This window comes from Lupinus angustifolius, chromosome LG04, assembly GCF_001865875.1.
Source record: "Lupinus angustifolius cultivar Tanjil chromosome LG04, LupAngTanjil_v1.0, whole genome shotgun sequence".
NCBI classification, from domain to species: domain Eukaryota; kingdom Viridiplantae; phylum Streptophyta; class Magnoliopsida; order Fabales; family Fabaceae; genus Lupinus; species Lupinus angustifolius.
The window spans coordinates 5527646-5535008 of NC_032012.1; positions in this window are offsets into that span (position 1 = coordinate 5527646).

Consider the following 7363-nt stretch of genomic DNA (forward strand, 5'->3'; position numbering starts at 1 on the left):
TATATTCTTAATAATATGAATGTATGAGTAATATGTGCGTTTTAACTATGCGAATACATGGGTAACATGTGTTTTCTTAGTAATGTGAATGTACGGGTAACATGTGTGTTTTTAGCCATGCGAATGCACAGGTCACATGTATTTAATTACTATCATTATATTATTTAATTAAAAGATAACAATGGTATTGAAAAATATAATGTTTCAATACATGATTTATTAATATTATAAATATATGTATATTATATTTACATTATGCATAAACAAAGAAACGACTCATGCAAGTGCACGGGTACACTGCTAGTTTCCTTTTAAAAACTTAACTTAGTTTTGCTCCTAAGCTAACATAGTTTGTGTCATATAATAATACTGATAATTTTGTTTACAAGCTAGGTTTTTTGTCGGTTGAAATTGAGATCAACTAATTTATTTAATGGAAACAAGGGATCAACATTTTTAATCATCGAGTTTTCATAAACCATAAACATTTAAGAATATAATATCTATGTATTATAATCAATGTAAGTATTTGTGCATATTTCATATATCATATATTATTTATTTGTACTACATATATTCAAATTCAAATAATCACATTGACAATCTAAAAATATTATTTGAGTGCATAAATCCTTTAAATAGTGCAGAAACAGAAAGTTCTCCATACTTCATTAACCATATTGTACTCATCATCATCTCAAAGCTCTTGCACCCACGTTTTGTTTCATTAATAGCGTCTCAATTTGAAATCCCGCGAGATATATATGATGTGAATGAAACTATATTATAAGTATATTTAAGTGTTAAAGTCATCTCAACCGCGTTGATTCAAGTAGTACATGTTTGATTCCCTTTAAGTAAGGTCTCGGGTTCGAGTCTTATGGATAAAAAATGTCCACTGAGAGAGTTAGCCCCACATACCTATGAATGTTCTCGGCTCGGACAAGATTACCTCCAGTGCAAGGATAGCCGTAGGAAACCAAAAAAAATATAACAACTTCTATGCATTCTAAATTAGTTGAATTAATAACTGGAATATTATTATATTTATGTGAACGAGATTAATTATTATTTTATGATATAAATTAAAATAAATTTATCACATATAAATTAAAATAAATTATCTAAGCTTCATATTCTAATTTTAGGTTCAACTTTAGTTACCAAAGTCAAGGCAGTCATATCACTTTTCTACCGAAGCCTTGTTAAAGTTAGCTACGACTTTACAATTATCAAAGCGAAGAGATTTTTTATCGTGGCTTACCTCAATTATGATAATGTGAATTAAGAGAAAATCTTGTATGAAGATGCATGTAATACATTATATTTAGAGACAATTGTATTTTATGATTTTTAATATTATTATTTAATATTAAATTTAATTAAAATTAAAATATTAATATGTTATCAGAATTTATTGATTGTCTCTATATAATGTGATATAAGTCTTTCTTGTGAATTATAATATATTATGGAAGGTTTAATAGAGTCCAGTTAAGTCTCTAATTAAATAAAAAAGTAAATTCATTGTTACTTAAACCTTTTAAACTCTCATCTAATAAACTACTATACCAGTAATATAACCCATATTAAATATTCAAATAACATGGATTGTTTATTACTGGGACAATTGGATCATAAGTGAACATAGTCTTCTTTTTGTGTTTATTTACTTTCCAATGTACAAAAACAATACTTCCTTTTCAACAACAAAAAAACAACTTGCTTGGACAATTGGGTCAACGTACTTTTCTTATTTGAAATAATGAGAAATAATAATTATTTTTCATACAATAATACAAATTTACGATAGTTGTTTGGTTTTTGCTTAATATCTTCATAAATCATAACATAACTTTAAAACTAACTCTAGAGTTGTCTTACTGATCTATGAGACTATGACCAACCATTTTTGTTTCATATTTTTAGCTTTTATTTTTATTCAAACAAAGGCCTTTTAGATGTAACGTTTTCCGAAATTTAGTACAGTTCAAATAAGTTCTCTTTGAGATTAATCAACATTTTTTTATAAATAAAAAGAAGAAATGATTCAAACAGTCAAAAGAAAGAAGAAAGGTTAAGTCCCCAGGATTAGATTGGTGGTGAGAAATATGAGTAGTTTACATGAAATTTTTTAGAGTAAATTACACCGACACCCCCTGAGTTTTAGCGAAATTATACAAATTATCCTTCACATTTCTACACATATACAACTCTCTCATAGTTTTTATACTTTCGTTACACTGACCACCCCCTGCATGAGAAACATGTATAATCTTTTAAATAAAATTTGTGATAAATACAATTAAGTTAAACAAAAATGGTTTATTGTGAGACAAATCCAAATAATATATGATATAACATAAGAGCAATTTAAAGAATATCTCTTTAAAATTGTTGATGCATTTTGTAACAAAAAATAATAAAAATACATTGATTTTTATATTATTTGGATTTTTCCTCACAATATACCATGTTTTGTTTAACTTAATTACATTTATCACATTTTTTATTTAAAAGATTACATTTATTTCTCATGCAGGGGTAGTCTGTGTTACGAAATTATAAAAACTAGGGAAGATTTATGTAGGTGTAGAAATGTGAGGGTAGTTTGTACAATTTCGCTAAAACTCAGGGGTGTCAGTATAATTAACTCTAACTTTAAATAGGCTAATCAGCATTTTATTAGAAAAATACGAATTAAAATAGATAATTAAACTATGCATATTTTTCAGCATTGTATTATAACACTGCATTATAGTCTATAACGTATTTGACCATGACTAAGATTTGTGGTATATATGTTCTCTACTGAGAGTGAAATATACTCTAATCTTCTTAAAAAAGAACAAAGAAGGAAATAATGAAGCCAACAACTTGATTCCTTTACTTAAATTTTCATGGTCAAAAAGTTACACAAATTTGTTATCATATTTTGCACGGATAGATTTTTTTCTGACCTAAAAATAATAAAAATAGAAAAAGAAAATTGGACAACTGGAAGTAAATAATTACAATATTGATGGTCTCAAACATATACTTACTATCTTTAATAGTAAAAATATGTTAAAAATTATAGGTCTTTAACCATATAACATTTGTCTTATTATAATACTATTAATCAACAAAATGTTAATCTATTGATATAATTAATTGATCCTTATATACTATATTAATTTAAATATTTAATTCATATGAACAAAACTTATTAAGAATAATAGTCACATATTGGAAATTGATTATTTTTCCATAAAGTTGAGAGAATATGAGTGTCTGGTAGGAAGGAAAATGACATGGACATAAGCATGTGTTGTGACAATTGGACACTCTCTTTCTCTCTTTCTGTTTCTCTCTCTCTTTCTTATTTATTCCGTAATTTCCCTTTCACTCATCTGGGGATTGGGACTTAAGTCACATACTCATTTCTAACCAAACAAAACATCTCCCGTGTTTCCCACGTCTTCTCGCATCTCTCACGTTCTACTAATGTTCAATACTTACCATGCTTTCATAATTTATTATCGTCTCAATAATAATTAACAACAACATATTAATAATATCAGATCGTAAATCTAATAGGTTAGAGTAATTAATAACTCAACTACTATTACATTGTGTCTATTATTAATCATGTTTATTAATTTTATTGTCTATGATATCCTAATCAAATATCAGCTTTCATTAATAACCTAAGAATAACCTTGGGACATATTAACCTAAAAATATAAAATTAATATTAAAAGTTGTGTACTTAATGTTTGGTCGTCAGCATTTATGTTTTCCAGAAAAAATAACTGCCCTTTTTATTTATTATCCATTTTCACAAAACCCAACAAATATATATACACAAGGAACAAACACTTTTGAAATTTAGTGGGACTTAACTTTTTTTCAAATACTTCTAGTTCTCTCTATACTGAAAAAAGACTACTATAATTTTTTTAAATCTTAAATATTATAATTCTATCAGGAAAAAGAAATACTCAATGCATTTTGTTCAATCTTAAAATCTCCCCTTCAACATTTTTAGAGGAAAACTCAACATTAAATGACATAAGGATAGTAGTTTGTACTTTTTTCTTAATGGTGATGAAGTTACAAGAACAATTATGTCTTTATACCACTACATATGATAATTTTATTAAAGATAAGGGAGATAATATTTCTCAAGATGTATTGAGACTGGATACGAATTGTGGTTCGTAGGGACCTTGTCATTAAAATATTATATGAAATCTATTATAGATAAAAATATATTAAATATGATAGTTTATTTTTTATCTCATATTTGTATTACATTATTTAATTAATTAGAAGAAATGAATATGCTATCTTAACGTTTTGTTGCTATTTGATAATATTTAACATTTTATTGGATTTTTTTTCATTATTATTTCACATTAAAATTTTGTTCTTGACACGTGCTGATTAAATAATACTCGAACTCCATATTTAAGATTTATTTATAATAATAATTTCTATATATATTTTAGTAGGTATTGATTATTTATTTTGTAATTATGGAAATTGGGATGGGGAGAAAATTACCCTCAAAACCAAGAACAAGAATGCTGATAGCATCAATCACATCTTAAAAATTGTACTCCCATATAGACATGAAATACCAAAAATGGCAGAGACGTGTAATGTAATCTCTCTCAAAATTTTGGAATAAAAAACTGTATGTGAACTGCACTAGTGAATAGTGAATAGTGAATAGTGACTAATGAATAGTAAATAGTGATGTATTTATTGCAAGAGATAGTACGATTATTCCCACGTCTTTTACGCACCCAATTTGGAGCTTTTCACATTTTCACAGTCGTTAGTCATTTCAATTTCTGAATTTATACCATTTTTTCACAAAACAGACAATTTTCTTCACTATTTTCATTTCTATACAATAGTTCTTTAAAACAGAAAATAATTCTTTAATATTAAGAATATAACAATTCATCACTTTAGTTCAAATGTATATCAGATACATCATGATTTATACTATATATACTATCTGCTTTTTATTTTAACAAGCCTTTCACTTTCCTTATAATAATGATTGTATCATTTTTAGAGATAATTTAATTAGAAAAATACTAATTTTGTAAAAAATTATAATAGAAATATATATGTATTTACGTAGAACTTAGTTTCTAAACACTATAACTTGAAGCTTTTGATTAAAATCTAAAACACCCTTATGCACACATGTTTGAAAAAATATCATTTGTTCCTAAAATGTCATGGTTTTTTATCATGGATAAATCAAATTTTCATAAGTAATATAAAAATAATATTATTTTTAATAAAAATATTTTTATTTATGTTTATGGGTTCAGGAAAGAGAATAAGATATTCTGATTGGTTGAGGTGATCTCACTTCAACATGTCTACGTGGTGTTGTATAAACCTTTCATGAGTGTTAATATGAATTTCAATCCGACAAAAGTGGATTCTTGCCCCCAATAATACTTTGTAGAAACATGAGTGATATAATGGAGAACAATAACATGTTTGATAAAAAAGCAGGTAAAACAGTTGGTGACACTCAAAAGTGTTGGCAAAGAGAAAAAAGGAAAAAAGGAATTAAAGCTCTAATATCTGTGACGGTATATTTTATGAGAATAGTCATATATCTGTAAAGCCTGAAAGTGGCATTTGAAAGCAGAAACATACAAACTTTCAGTGAGCTGGGGTATAGATTCTTCGTTTAACATACCATTATATATTTCAATTTTTTTTATAGTACTAAGGACATCTTCTCACCCTTTTGGATACAAAATAATTCATTTTGAATGCATGACTGCTTCACCCAATAAATATCGCTTATGAAAATTGAATCATTTTTTTTATCGGCAAAAGAAAATTATATTAATAAAAAATAATTACAAAGGAAAAGAATAAAAAATTAAAGCAAAACAAGAAAGACAAGAACCTATTATAAATTGGAATTAAGACAAGATATTGGGTTAGAAACTCAATCTGAGTAAGAAAAAGAATTATTGCCTATCTGACCATTAACCCAAAGCCAAGAGTTAACTATTGCAGCTTCAAAAAATTTCTGAGGAGAAGGCTTGACTGTTGAAAACAAAGTCGTTCCTAGAAAGCCATATTGCCCAAATTGAAGCTAACTAAATGATACTCCAAATATTGAAGCGACTATTAGTTGAAAGCATACCGAGTAGTGAAGTGAGCTATGGATCGGGAAGGAAGCGTTGTGCTGAAGTCCAACCAATTATAAAGAAGCTGTCAAACCGAATAAGTGATATTGCAAGTGAAAAAAAGATGATCAGAAATTTCTGCGCACTCTTTGCAGCAAGGGCATAAGGGATCATTGACTCTTTGTTTATCATAAGAATTTAGCAAACTCTTACACAACTAGACCAACACTATATATTTTAACTTTTAATTGCATACTAAACTTATATTACTAAAGATTTTGTTAATTTTAATAATTATTAGGTGTGATTTTAGGTATATAGATATTAAACACATATTTTTATCCTGAGTTTAATAGATTAAAAAATGTCAAGTTACAATAAAAAAATAAACGAGTAAATTTTTATTTATTTAACTTCAGACACTCATAAAAGATATCTAATGAAAGCCTTGCATTCTTTACGTGAATTGCACATCATGGCTTTCAACATTCTTGCAATTGCTAGATTCTCTAATTTTATATATCATAAATAAAACCAGCCGTATGCTATGACTATCTATGGAATGTAATTTCAAATATTCATGTTGCATATATGTTGAGTTAGAAAATAAGGGTTAACCCAGTTGATAGAATCAAACTTTATTTACTAAACCATATTTTTTATTGAGGTTATGGTATATCCTAATTTTGAAATGAGACAATCTTAAAATAATTATCAAAATGAGTTTATTAAAAAAATGTAATATTCATTGTACTGTTTGTAAGTTTATATACAATTAATATATTATTTACCATTCATTTGTGGAGTCAATGATAATTAAAAATTGATGCGAGATAATGCAATTTATTAACAATATAATAAAAAAAACTCTCTCATGCCACATGTCACTTTTTCCTTCCCTCATGCCACATGTCACTTTCTCCTTCCCTCATGCCACATGTCACTTTCTCATTCCCTAATATCACATGTCACTTTATCCTTTCGTCATGTCACTCTCTTCTTCCCTCATGCCACATGTCACTTCACAACATCTATGTTTTGTTATGTTAAAAAGTAATAGTCATTGAATATTAGATGAAATTGAAATCATTTTTCACATTCAAATTATTTCTTTATATTAATCTATCTATATAATTTAATGTTTACCATTAATCTAAGAATAATTGTACTTTTTCACCTCATCAAAGTTTTTTGACATTTTTCGC